We start from the raw sequence: 15,338 nt of genomic DNA on the forward strand, positions 1-15,338 counted from the left end.
AGATTCAAATATTGTTCATAGATAAACTTGATCATAAGCCCACAATTCATCGGTCTCAACAAACACACCGCAAATGAAGATTACATCGAATAGATCTCCACAAGAGAGGGGGAGAACTTTGTATTGAGATCCAAAAAGAGAGAAGAAGCCATCTAGCTAATAACTATGGACCCGTAGGTCCGAGGTAAACTACTCACACTTCATCGGAGAGGCTATGGTGTTGATGTAGAAGCCCTCTATGATCGATGCCCCCTCCGGCGGAGCTCCGGAAAAGGCCCCAAGATGGGATCTCGTGGATACAGAAAGTTACGGTGGTGGAATTAGGGTTTTGGCTCCGTATCTGGTAGTTTGGGGGTACGTAGGTATATATAGGAGGAAGGAGTACGTCGGTGGAGCAATAGGGGGCCCACGAGGGTGGAGGGCGCCCCCACTACCTCGTGGCCTCCTAGTTGATGTCTTGACATAGGGTCCAAGTCCTCTGGATCATGTTCGTTCCAAAAATCACATTCCCGAAGGTTTCATTCCATTTGGACTCCGTTTGATATTCTTTTTCTGCGAAACCCTAAAATAGGCAAAAAAACAACAATTCTGGGCTGGGCCTCCGGTTAATAGGTTAGTCCCAAAAATAATATAAAAGTGTATAATAAAGCCCAAGAATGTCCAAAACAGAATATAATATAGCATGGAACAATCAAAAATTATAGATACGTTGGAGACGTATCAAGCATGCCCAAGCTTAATTCATGCTCGTCCTCGAGTAGGTAAATGATAAAAACAAATTTTTTGATGTGGAATGCTACTTGGCATAATTTCAATGTAATTATTCTTAATTGTGGTATGAATATTCAGATCCGAAAGATTCAAGACAAAAGTTCAATATTGACATAGAAATAATAATACTTCAATCATACTAATTAAGCAATTATGTCTCTTCAAAATAACATGGCCAAAGAAAGTTATGCCTACAAAATCATATAGTCTGGCTATGCTCTATCTTCACCACACAAAGTATTTAAATCATGCACAACCCCGATGACAAGCCAGACAATTGTTTCATACTTTTTGTGTTCTCAAACTTTTTCAATCTTCACGCAATACATGAGCGCGAGCCATGGACATAGCACTTTAGGTGGAATAGAATGGTGGTTGTGCAGGAGACAAAAAGGGGGAAGATAGTCTCACATCAACTAGGCGTATCAACGGGCTATGAAGATGCCCATCAATAGATATCAATGTGAGTGAGTATGGATTGCCATGCAACGGATGCACTAGAGCTATACAAATATAAAAGCTCAACAAAAGGAACTAAGTGGGTGTGCATCCAACTCGCTTGCTCACGAAGACCTAGTGCATTTTGAGGAAGCCCATCATTGGAATATACAGGCCAAGTTCTATAATGAAAAATTCCCACTAGTATATGAAAGTGATAACATGGGAGACTCTCTATTATGAAGATCATGGTGCTACTTTGAAGCACAAGTGTGGTAAAAGGATAGTAGCAGTGTCCCTTCTCTCTTTTTCTCTCATACTTTTTTATTTGGGCCTTTTTTACAACCTCTTTTTTTATTTGGGCTTCTTTGGCCTTTTTTATATTTTTCGTCCGGAGTCTCATCCCGACTTGTGGGGGAATCATAGTCTCCATCATCCTTTCCTCACTTGGGACAATGCTCTAAAAATGATGATCATCACACTTTTATTTACTTACAACTCAACAATTACAACTCAATACTTAGAACAAAATATGACTCTATGCGAATGCCTCCGGCGGTGTACCGGGATATGCAATGAATCAAGAGTGACATGTATGAAAGAATTATGAACGGTGGCTTTGCCACAAATACAATGTCAACTACATGATCATGCAAAGCAATATGACAATGATGGAGCGTGTCATAGTAAACGGAACGGTGGAAAGTTGCATGGCAATATATCTCGGAATGGCTATGGAAATGCCATGATAGGTAGGTATGGTGGATGTTTTGAGGAAGGTATATGGTGGGTGTATGATACCGGCGAAAGGTGCGTGGTATTAGAGACGCTAGCAATGGTGGAAGGAAGAAAAGTGTGTATTATCCATGGACTCAACCTTAGTCATAAAGAACTCATATACTTATTGCAAAAATCTACAAGTTATCAAAGCAAAGTATTATGCGCAGGCTCCTAGGGGGATAGATTGGTAGGAAAAGACCATCGCTCGTCCCCGACCGCCATTCATAAGAAAGACAATCAACAAATAAATCATGCTCCGACTTCATCACATAACGGTTCACCATACGTGCATGCTACGGGAATCACAAACTTTAACACAACTATTTCTCAAATTCACAACTAGTCAACTATCATGACTCTAATATTACCATCTCCATATCTCAAAACAATTATCAAGTATCAAACTTCTCATAGTATTCAACACACTCATAAGAAAATTTTATTATTAATCATGAATGCCTAACATAATTAAAGCAAATTACCATGATGTTTCGTAGGACTCTCAAAATAATCTAAGTGAAGAATGAGAGAACAATAGTTTCTATGAAACAAATCCACCGACGTGCTCTAAAAGATATAAGTGAAGCACTAGAGCAAAAAACTATATAACTCAAAAGATATAAGTCAAGCACATAGAGTATTCTAACAATTTCCGAATCATGTGTCTATCTCTCAAAAGGTGTGTACAGCAAGGATGATTGTGGAAAACTAACAAAAAAAGACTCAAATAATACAAGACGCTCCAAGCAAAACACATATCATGTGGTAAATAAAAATATAGCTCCAAGTAAAGTTACCGATGGAAGTAGACGAAAGAGGGGATGGCTTCTGGGGCATCCCCAAGCTTTGGCTTTTAGTTGTCCTTAGATTATATTGGGGTGCCATGGGCATCCCCAAGCTTAGGCTCTTGCCACTCCTTGTTCCATAGTCCATCAAATCTTTCACCCAAAACTTGAAAACTTCACAACACAAAACTTAAAGTAGAAAATCTCGTGAGCTCCGTTAGCGAAAGAAAAGAAAACACCACTTCAAGGTACTGTGTCGGTGTCAAAACCGGTGGATCTCGGGTAGGGGGTCCCAAACTGTGCGTCTAAGGCGGATGGTAACAGGAGGCAGGGAACACGATGTTTTACCCAGGTTCGGGCCCTCTTGATGGAGGTAAAACCCTACGTCCTGCTTGATTAATATTGATGATATGGGTAGTACAAGAGTAGATCTACCACGAGATCAGAGAGGCTAAACCCTAGAAGCTAGCCTATGGTATGATTGTATGTTATTGTGTCCTACGGACTAAAACCCTCTGGTTTATATAGACACCGGAGAGGGCTAGGGTTACACAAGGTCGGTTACAAAGGAGGAGATATACATATCTGTATTGCCTAGCTTGCCTTCCACGCCAAGTAGAGTCCCATCCGGACACGGGACAAAGTCTTCAATCTTGTTCTTCATAGTCCAACAGTCCGGCCAAAGGATATAGTCCGGCTGTCCGGAGACCCCTAATCCCGGACTCCCTCAGTAGCCCCTGAACCAGGCTTCAATGACGATGAGTCTGGCGCACAGTGTTGTCTTCGGCATTGCAAGGCGGGTTCCTCCTTTGAACATATCACAGAAGAATTTGAATACAAGGATAGTGTCCGACCCTACAAAATAAGTTCCACATAGCACCGTAGAGAGAATAATATTTCCACAAATCTAATTTGCTGACTTGTTTTGGCAACACGACATTATGTCATGGCCCGGTGATTATTCGAACTGTTTCCTTTAACTAGCTCCGCACATAACGCGAGGCGGTTTCTTGACATGTCTTGTCAAAGTAGAGATCGTGTTCCCCTAATTACGGGATTCTCATCAATACGGTTGTGGGTAACCCAACCGTGTCTAGGACTCCTAGATTATAGGCAAGTCCCAAACGGCTACGGAGAGGACGCTTGATATTCACCCTCTTTATAAAGGGACAAGGCTTTTACTTTTTTCCCTCCCATGCTCAATCGAATCCTTCCCCCGCCTCGAGTTCTAACACCCAAAGCTCAGGTCAGGTGCTTCGGACCTTCAATCATGTCCGGATCTAGCCTTCAAGGCCGGTGAATGCCCTCCTCCGTTACGGAAGAGGATATCAAGAAGTTGAGGGAGGCTAGATACCTGACCGCCGAGGTTTCGCATCGGCTGCCTGCCCGAGGGTAGGTCGTCCCTACTCCCGAACCCAACGAGAACGTTGTGTTCATCTCCCACTTCCTCTGAGGCCTAGGCCTCACCCTGGATCCCTTTGTTAGGGGTTTGATGTTCTATTACGGGCTAGATTTCCACGATCTAGCCCCGGACTCCTTTTTCCACATCTCGACATTCATTCTCATGTGTGAGGCCTTCCTCCGCATTACCCCTCACTTCGGCCTGTGGCTCAAGACCTTTGACGTGAAGCCGAAGATGGTCGAGGGGCAGTATGCAGCGTGCGGAGGCGCATTGATAAGCAAGATAGCAGGAGCTCCGTGGCCAAAAGGTTCCTTTCCAGAGGTGTCCGGATTATGGAAACAGGAGTGGTTTTACATCACAGCTCCCAGAAGTGCCAAGTGGGTGGCTGCCCCTGCTTTCCGCTCGGGCCCTCCACCACAACTGATGTCATGGATTAGCAGAGGACTGAGCTGGGGTCCAACCAAGGACGTGCCTATACTGCAGAGCCGCATTCAAGATCTCTTCGAAGGAGATTTTAGTCTGGTTACGGTGGCGCAAGTCATGCTGGTTCGTCGAGTCCAGCCTTGCAAACGCCGGCCCCTCCGTATGTGGGAGTTCAACCTAGAAGGGTCGCGCACTATTCAGAATTTCCTTGGCCTGACGCATGAGGAGATGTACAAATCATTCTTCGGACCCCAAATAGAGTGTCCGGATACTACTGAGGACGTGGGCCTGAGCAGCAACCGTACCGCCGACCAAGTAAGTAATCCTTTAGCCGAACACACCGTCTTTCATTTACCATGACATCATTCTGAGAAATCGCTCTTTGACCAGGACTGGCTAACAAGGGCGAAGATGATTCGGTGTTCGGCCCCCCTTCCTGAGGGTTTGGAGAATCTGGTACTGGAAAAGATGCTCGAGCTAGCACCTTGCCCAGAGCCCTCAAAGGAAGATAAAGGGGGGAATAATGAGGTCGAAAGCGGGCCCCCATCGCTACCAATTCCAACCGAGGGAATGAGCGCCTCCGTGAAGGAGGATAACCAAGGGGAAGAATCTGACCTTCTCTCGCTTCGGGGAAGGAAGAGGACTACCTCTGAAGATCCGGAAACCGAGGCTTCCAAACGAGAGAAGAAGTCTCCACTAGAGGGTCCTGCCTTGGAGGGTGCTTTTGCCGCACAAAGTCCGCGTGAGGATCAGCCCTCCAACGAGCTGTAAGTAATCTAAAAGTACTTTAATAGTGGAGATATACTACCTTACCTCTGTAGAAAATAACCAAAGCGTTTATCTTGCAGTTCGGATCTTAGCCCTTCTCAGCAGAGCTCGTCTTCGGGGGATCTTCTTCCGGAGATGATGGAGAGCGAAACGCCTCCCCGGGACTCCCCCGCTCAAGAAGCGGGCGACCTTGAAGTGTCATCATGGAGGGCCTCTCCGGATCTGGTGAGGCCAGAAGATAATCCTATAGTCACCCGAAGTACCCAGCGTCCGGCTCTTGAAGAGAGCAAACAAAAGAGTCCGGCATGGTCTGGTATGCGGTCGGACGTACTGAGGGAGCTGTTGGAGCGAGCAGCCATCTCAGAAGAACACCGTACGTTGATGGGTACAGTGATGGAAAGAATTTCATCCGCCGAAAGCGGATTGCATGAAGCCTTTATGAGTCTACTGATGGGCTTTGAGGTACGTGAAATGATATACTTTTTGATAGTACCGCACATTTTTAGGTGTGCCCTGTGTAGATAGTAGCCCCTGAGACTCTGGTTGTCGTCGAAGAACGGCGGCGAACAGAGGATCAGTAGTCCCAGGTAATAACTACCGCTTTATGTGCAGGTGATGGGAGCTCCGGTGGCTGGCCGGACTAATGAGTTTGCCAACTAAAGCGGCAACTGGATGCGGCAGATGCCGACATCGAGCTTGTTAACAAGCGGCTTGACGAGGCACAGGGTAAGTAATGTTTTTCCGGTCAATGTCACATAGTAAGAGCAGCATGATGCCAGTATCTTTAATATGTTGTGACTGCAGATGGAGCTGCCGCCGTGGAGACCCTTCGGGCGGAACTTGCCCGAGCCAACGAACAAACAAGGATTAGTAATGCGGCCGCTTTAAAGGCGGCCGAAGAGTTAAGAGCCGAGAAGGCCGCGCATTGCGAGAGCAAAGAAAAGATGGCCAAGATGGCTGTAAAGTTAAAAGACACTGCCGACCGTTGCCGGTTCCTTGAAGAAGAAAACCAAGCGAAGGCGACGGACCTCGAAAAGGCCACGATGGCGGCCAAAGACACCCGCTCTGCCATGAGGGCAAAGAAGGAAGAGCTGCGGAAGCTGGTGATATTGTGGCTGGGAAGCCCTTTTTGCTGCGGAGGAAGTTCGGAGATCCGCGGTATGCCCCTCTGGATCGGCTGTGGAGTTCGGCAGACGCATATCTGGATTTGACGGCGAGTGCTGTCGATGCGGCCGAATACTTCCGAGATCAAACAGATCGTGAAGTGGACAAGCTATTCTGGTCGCAGTTTAACGTTCCAGAGCGTCCGCTTCCCTTGACTGATCGGCTAGCCGAATGGGCCGAACTCAATAGATTGTCCGGACTCGCCATGAGGTCCGTCGTAGATCATCTGTGGCCGGAAAAAGCCGAAGCCGAACAGCTATTTCAGCTTAGTGCAAGTAGTTCCTTGGGGTGCCGCGCATCAATGCGATGAAGAGGTCGGCGTGTATAGAAGGCTCGCGGATGGCCCTTGCCCGTGTCAAAGCATACTGGGCGGAGATGGATGCTACCACTGTTCTGGCGCAGGGTTCGGCCATAGGCCGAGTGGCTGCCGAGCACTATTTTGAAGAGGTTCTTGAGGGTTCTCGTTTGAGAGAGGCCCGGTGCTCGAAGAATATTATGTTTGAGTGACATGTATTCCCATTGTAAAAACAATGTTTTTATGAAATTTATCAAGGCTGTATTTATACTTTTACCCGAAAGTAATATGATGCCTCCTGTGCGGCCGTTTATGTATACATGTGTATAACCTGAAAGATTGCAGTCGTTGGCTTCAGCCCCCACGCATATAATGCGGGGGTGTTCACAGAAGACGTGTATTCACACTTCATCCAACGTCTTGGTCCTAATAAGGAGGTGATGGCGCAGCGAACTAGGCAACCGGACTATAATGCTTTAACACTTTCATTTAGCCATAGGAGTTTGACAATGGGGCTACTATATAGCCCCTCGTGGCTCCGCACTCATCCGAATTCGGGGTGCGTACATGCCTGGCCGGGAAACGGCCCTTCGTTAAGAAGGAGGAATTCTAACATTCCGATAGGTCATCGAGTGGTTGACTAGTCTCACGCTATATCATGACAGTCAGTTTTCGGTTTTCTCAATTGAGGTGCTCGTCCGGATGAACCAGGGCACAATCGTAGCAGTTCTCCTGGTGCCGCCTTAGCCGATAGAGGAACGTAAGGCAGCAAAACACAGGAGCCGGGCAAACCCACATTTGACCAAAGACATGATTCGGAGCTGATGCATATAAGGCCAAACTCGCGACGCCGAACACTCCCTAAGGTATTCGGTCTTTATGGTGTAAACCGGGCCTAAAACAGTGCCCTTTTAAGAAGCCCCTGGTGTCCAGGTCGTGCATTATTCTGACGTGGCCACATGCCAAGACGCACAGCATCCTTCTCTATTGTACTGAGAATTCGAGGGATGTGTATCAACAAGAGACAGTAAAAAAGGTTTACGCAGGGTCTTAATCTGAAAAGAATCCTTGGAACGGGTCCCTGCTGCACGTCTGCGCCTGTGTCTCCGTTGTGCCGTATCCTGGACGGGTGTAGCACGATGGTCATCTGTAAAAGAGAGAAACTTAGGTGAAAAGTTGTCGTGCAAAAAGGTAGGTTTAAGAAACCATGTACAATTCAAGATGAGTAAAAATTGCCACTTGTCTGCGCGCGTTGAGCCCCTTGTATTTGTAATAGGGGTGTGGCCTATCAAACCTGTGTGAATTACATATAGCCTGCGCCGGACTCGTCTAACCGTGTCCGTGGTCTTGATGACCTATCAAATGCTTTAGTTGGTGAGGCCGTTTTTAGTGTGCGGCTGCCAAGGCAGTCGCACTCTCTTCGGCGCGCAAGGATTGCCTCAATATTTCCATTCACTGTAATGATTGCCACGTGGACCGGGCATCTTAAGCGTGAGGGAAGCGTAATGCGGTGATTGCATTAAAGCGAGCGAAAGCTCGCGTCCAAGTAGTGCTTGATAGCCACTTTGGACGGAGCAATGTGGAATGTTAAATTTTCGCTACGGAAGTTATCGGGGAAGCCGAATATAACCTCTAGTAGCAAGGAGCCCATACAATGAGCCCCTGGGCCTGGCGTTACTCCTGTAAAGGCAGTATTGTTGTGTCAAATTTTCGTTGGGTCTATCCCCATTTTGCGGATTGTGTCCTGATATATCAGGTTTAGAGTGCTCCCACCGTCCATCAGGACTCGTGTGAAATGGTATCCGTCAATTATTGGGTCTAATACCAAGGCAGCCCATCCTGCACGCCGGATACTTGTTGGGTAATCCCGATGGTCGAAAGTGATCGGTTGAGACGACTAGTGGCAGGACTCCGCGGTGATAGGCCCTTGGGCATATTTCTCTGGGAGTGCCGCTTTGTTTCTCCCCTTGATCACATGTAACATGTTCACTATTTTGACTTCTGGTGGAAATTTCTTTTGTTCCCCAGTGTCTTGCTTGAGAGGCTCATCCTCGTCTTTGCTTAGTGTATCCTCCCCCTTGTGTGCAGCGTTGAGCTTGCCGAACTGCTTGAAGACCCAACATTGTCTGTGGGTATGATTAGCGGGTTTACCAGGGGTGCTATGGATCTGACATATTTGGTCCAGAATTTTGTTTAAGCTGGACAGTTCGTCTCTGCTGCCTTTAGAGGGCGGCTTTTGCTGTCCTAGCCGAGAGCTTCTGAATCCGGTGTTTACTGCCATGCTCTTCGGGCTGTTTTCTTTATTCTAGCACGTATTATTTTTGCTGCGTTGTGATTTTCCATTTCCATCTCTGACTTCGGATGTACTTGGGTCGCTGGTGCTGCATCTGGCTGGCCAGCTGTCCTCACCCGCGCAAAAGCGGGTCATGACGCTTGTTAATGCTGCCATTGTTCTCGGCTTTTCTTGGTCGAGGTATCTGGCAAGCCATTCATTGCAGACGCTATGCTTAAAGGCTGCCAAGGCTTCGGCGTCCGGACAGTCGACTATTTGGTTCTTTTTAGTAAGAAACCTGTTCCAAAGCTTTCGGCCTGACTCTCCGGGCTATTGAGTTATATGACTCAAATCGTCCGCATCCGGAGGTCGGAGATAAGTCCCTTGAAAATTTGCCCGAAAAGCATCTTCGAGCTCTTCCCAGCTTCCAATGGAGCTTTCGGGGAGGCTTTTAAGCCAGTGCCGAGCTGGCCCTTTGAGTTTGAGGGGTAAATACTTAATGGCGTGGAGATCATCGCCTCGAGCCATATGGATATGGGGGATATAGTCCTCAATCCAGACCCCTGGTTCTGTTGTTCCGCCGTATGCCTCTATGTTTACGGGTTTGAATCCCTCTGGAAATTCATGGTCCAGCACCTCATCAGTGAAACATAGGGGGTGTGCGACACCCCTGTATCTAGGTGTACCGCGTTGTTCGGATGTTCGTTGTGTTGCATCGTATGCTGGAGCGCGCTTGCGGGGTCCATAGATGGATCTGGTTGCGCCGTCCTTTTGATGCGAGCCCTCGAGTGGATCGCGTATTGGCTTACGTGAGGCGTTGTTTGCCGCTCTATGTTGGCCGTGAGGTCGTCTATCCGGCCAGATGGTCATTTTAATTTTTGGTTGCGGGGGATCTAAGGCCTCCTCATCGAATTCGGGTAGCAACTTCCTCTTCGGGTAGCTCTTGGTGGGGTGATTACCGCTGTACTTCGCTACTGTGTTGAGCACTTTACTCCATCTAATTCTGAGTGTGTCTTGCGCAGCCCTGAGCCTTTGCTTCTGCTTTTTTAGACTCCTCGCGGTGGCAACGAGCCTTTGATGGGCATTCTGTTGCTCCGGGTGTCTATCCAGTGTGATGTCGTCCGGACTATTATCTTTGACAGAGTCGGGTTGTTCGGTTTGATTTTCCGTGTTGCCGTGGTCCGGCGATGGTTCACCCTGCTCTAACGCTGGGTCTATATGATCGTTGTTTCTGCCGAGGCAGGATTTGGAGTGGCGCTTACGTTGCCGCTTTGACTGCTTCTCGAGGGGACAACCTTTCGTTGCGTCCTTCCGTTCCTCGTCGTCGTCTTCTTTTGGTGTGTCCACCATGTATACGCCATGTGATGAAGTGGGCGTCCAGTGCCCTGTGGGCAGTGGTTCCTGTTCGTCTCCTGCATCGTCGTCCATACCGTTCTTCGGAGTCGGAGTCGAGCATGTCGGTTAAGTCATCGACAGTGGCTACTAAGTGGGTGGTGGGTGGGTGGCGAATTTCTTTGTCATCCGCATCCCAATTCTGCTGGACATATTTCAGCCAGGACTCTCCTGATAAGCAGAGAGACTTTCATGAATTCAGTATGTCGCCGAAGGGTGAGTGCCGAAAGATATCCGCGGAGGTAAACTCCATGATCGGTGCCCAACCAGATTCGATAGGAACGGGCGCAGGCGGTTCGGAGTCCGTGGCCGGAGAAGTATCCGGTAGTTTAACAACACGGCTCTCGTGAAGGGTAAGATCGATATTCGGCTCGATCGCCGTTGGGGATGTGGCCTCTGTGGCGGGGTCTATCCACCCGTCCATGGGAGGCGCAACTGGCTCCGAATTAAGGGTCGGAGCGGCTGCCGGTGTGATTTCTTGAACAGTGTCTGATGGCAGAGCTAAATCATACTCATCGTGACCGTGTGACGCACAAGGCAGGGGCTCGAATCCGTCGAAGATCAAGTCTCTGCGGATATTGGCCGTGTAGTTTAAGCTTCCAAACCTGACCTGGTGGCCAGGGGCGTAACTTTCGATCTGCTCTAGATGGCCAAGCTAGTTGGCCCGCAATGCGAAGCCGCCGAACACAAGGATCTATGCAGGGAGAAAAGTCTCACCCTGGACTGCATCGCTATCGATGATAGTAGGAGCCATCAAGCCTAACGGTGACGACACAGAGGAACTCTCAATGAAAGCACCAATGTCGGTGTCAAAACCGATGGATCTCGGGTAGGGGGTCCCGAACTGTGCGTCTAAGCGGATGGTAACAGGAGGCAGGGAACACGACGTTTTACCCAGGTTCGGGCCCTCTTGATGGAGGTAAAACCCTACGTCCTGCTTGATTAATATTGATGATATGGGTAGTACAAGAGTAGATCTACCACGAGATCAGAGAGGCTAAACCCTAGAAGCTAGCCTATGGTATGATTGTATGTTTTGTCCTACGGACTAAAACCCTCCGGTTTATATAGACACCGGAGGGGGCTAGGGTTACACAAGGTCGGTTACAAAGGAGGAGATATACATATCCGTATTGCCTAGCTTGCCTTCCACGCCAAGTAGAGTCCCATCCGGACACGGACGAAGTCTTCAATCTTGTATCTTCATAGTCCAACAGTCCGGCCAAAGGATATAGTCCGGCTGTCCGGAGACCCCTAATCCCGGACTCCCTCAGTACTGTAATGAACTCATTCTTTATTTATTTGGTGTTAAACCTACTGTATTCCAACTTCTCTGTGATTCATACCCCCCCGATACTAGCCATAGATTCATCAAAATAAGCAAACAACACACGAAAAACAAAATCTGTCAAAAACAGAACAGTCTATAGTAATCTGTAGGTTTCGAATACTTCTATAACCACAAAAATTCTGAAATAAATTTTTGGACGTGAGGAATTTGTCTATTAATCAACTTCAAAAATAATCAACCTAATCACACTCTCTAGTAAAAAAAATGGCAGCAAATCTCATGAGCGCTAAAGTTTCTGTTTTTTACAGCAAGATCGCAAAGACTTCCCCCAAGTATTCCCAAAGGTTCTACTTGGCACAAACACTAATTAAAAGCATAAAACCACATCTAAACAGAAGCTAGATGAATTATTTATTACTAAACAGGAACAAAAAGCAAGAAACAAAAATAAAATTGGGTTGCCTCCCAACAAGCGCTATCGTTTAACACCCCTAGCTAGGCATAAAAACAAGAATATATCTAGGTATTATCATCTTTGGTTTTAATCTTTTTAGTGGAGTCAAGCTCGAATCTGGGAGGTTCTTTATGTTTCCCTTTATATTCAGATAGGTGAAGGTTTCCGCTAAGGCTCTTAAGAGGTTCGAGAGACTTTTGTAAAATTTTCCTTACTTCGCAAATCTTCTCAAAAACTTGTGTCCCTTCCTGGTTATGATGTGGCCCCTTTTGTTGAGGTAGTGTTCCCACTATTCCCTCTATGATTTCATGTGCAATACTGGGATCAATTTCGATAGAATTTCCTTTGGCAACGCAATCCAAGAGTTGTCTATGGTACATATTTAGTCCAACATAAAAATTGCAAAGTAAAATTCGAAAATTCACCTCTAAGGTGCAATTACGATAAGATTCCATCATCCTATACCAAGCATATTTTAAGTTTTCTCCTTGTCTTTTTTTGAACTGAAGAACTTCAAACTCAGGAGACAAAGGAGCGGCAAAAGGACTAGCCATAAAAGCAAAACCAACGATCTAACACACGGATACACAAGAAGCAAGCAAAAAGATACAACGGAAAAGTGGCGAGCGGAAAAGAGGGTGAATAAAACGGCAACGGTGAAGTGGGGGAGAGGAAAATGAGAGGCAAATGGCAAATAATGTAATGCGAGGGATAAGAGTTTGTGATGAGTACTTGGTATGTCTTGACTTCATGCAACATCCCCGGCAACGGCGCCAGAAATCCTTCTTGCTGCAGAGAAGAAGCCATCTAGCTAATAACTATGGACCCGTAGGTCCGAGGTAAACTACTCACACTTCATCGGAGAGGCTATGGTGTTGATGTAGAAGCCCTCTATGATCGATGCCCCCTCCGGCGGAGCTCCGGAAAAGGCCCCAAGATGGGATCTCGTGGATACAGAAAGTTACGGTGGTGGAATTAGGGTTTTGGCTCCGTATCTGGTAGTTTGGGGGTACGTAGGTATATATAGGAGGAAGGAGTACGTCGGTGGAGCAATAGGGGGCCCACGAGGGTGGAGGGCGCCCCCACTACCTCGTGGCCTCCTAGTTGATGTCTTGACATAGGGTCCAAGTCCTCTGGATCATGTTCGTTCCAAAAATCACGTTCTCGAAGGTTTCATTCCATTTGGATTCTGTTTGATATTCGTTTTCTGTGAAACCCTAAAATAGGAAAAAAAACAGCAATTCTGGGTCGGGCCTCCGGTTAATAGGTTAGTCCCAAAAATAATATAAAAGTGTATAATAAAGCCGAAGAATGTCCAAAATAGAATGTAATATAGCATGCAACAATAAAAAATTATAGATACGTTGGAGACGTATCGCTTGCGAATCAGCTATATATTTTGCTTCACATGTAGATCCTGGTAAGAAACTTTTCTTGGAACTGCACCAACTGACTGCTCCTCCAGTTAAATAAAAACGTATCCGGTTTGAGACTTTGAGTCATCTGGATTAGTGTCAAACCTTAGCATCGACGTAACCCTTTACGATGAGCTCTTATTCACCTTGAGAAATGACAAACATGTCCTTAGTCCTATTTAGGTACTTAAGGATATTTTTGACCCAAGTATATATAGCGAGGCACACATCTGGTCTAATACACAACATGGCATACATTATAGAGCCTATGGTTGAGGCATAGGGGATGGATTTCATCCTTTCTCCTTCTTATGTCATGGTCAGACTTCAAGTCTTACTCAACTTCACACCTTGCAACACAGGTAACAAGCCCTTCTTCAACTGGTCCATTTTGAACTTTTTCAAAATCTTGTCAAGGTATGTGTTGTGTGAAAGTCCTATCACGCGTCTCGATATATCCCTATAGATCTTGATGCCCAATCTGTAAGCAGCTTCTCCAAGTCTTTCATTGAAAAACTCTTGTTCAAATAACCCTTTATGCTTTCCAAAAATTCTATATCATTTCCAATCAATAATATGTCATCCACATACAGTGTTAGAAATACTACAGAGCTCCCTGCTACCTCTTGAGCACTGTGTTGGTTTTCCCTTGCAGAGGAAAGGGTGATGCAGCAAAGTAGCGTAAGTATTTCCCTCAGTTTTTGAGAACCAAGGTATCAATCCAATAAGAGACTACACACAAGTCACCTCGCACCTACACAAACAAATATGAACCTTGCAACCAACGCAATAAAGGGGTTGTCAATCCCTTCACGGCCGCTTGTAAAAGTGAGATCTGATAGAGATAATAAGATAAATATTTTTGGTATTTTTATGATATAGATTGAAAGTAAAGATTGCAAAGTAAAATAGATTGGAAACTTATATGATGGAAAATAGACCCGGGGGCCATAGGTTTCACTAGTGGCTTCTCTCAAAATAGCACAAGTATTACGGTGGGTAAACAAATTACTGTCGAGCAATTGATAGAAAAGTGCATAATTATGAGAATATCTAGGCATGATCATGTATATAGACATCACGTCCGCGACAAGTACACCGAAATGATTCTGCATCTACTACTATTACTCCACACATCGACCGCTATCTAGCATGCATCTAGAGTATTAAGTTCATAAGAACAGAGTAACGCATTAGGCAAGACGACATGATGTAGAGGGACAAACTCAAGCAATATGATATAAACCCCATCTTTTTATCCTAGATGGCAACAATACAATACGTGCCTTGCTGCGCCTGCTGTCACTGGGAAAGGACACCCCAAGATTGAACCCCAAGCTAAGCACTTCTCCCATTGCAAGAAAGATCAGTCTAGTAGGCCAAACCAAACTGATAATTCAAAGAGACTTTCAAAGATAACAAATCATACATAAAAGAATTCAGAGAAGAACCAAATATTGTTCATTGATAATCTTGATCATAAACCCACAATTCATCGGATCGTGGCAAACACACCGCAAAAGAATTAATCGAATAGATCTCCAAGAAGATCGAGGAGAACTTTGTATTGAGATCCAAAGAGAGAGAAGAAGCCATCTAGCTAATAACTATGGACCCGAAGGTCTGTGGTAAACTACTCACACATCATCGGAGAGGCTATGGTGTTGATGTAGAAGCCCTCCATGATC

The sequence above is a fragment of the Triticum urartu genome, chromosome 7, assembly GCF_003073215.2.
Source record: "Triticum urartu cultivar G1812 chromosome 7, Tu2.1, whole genome shotgun sequence".
Lineage (NCBI taxonomy): Eukaryota > Viridiplantae > Streptophyta > Magnoliopsida > Poales > Poaceae > Triticum > Triticum urartu.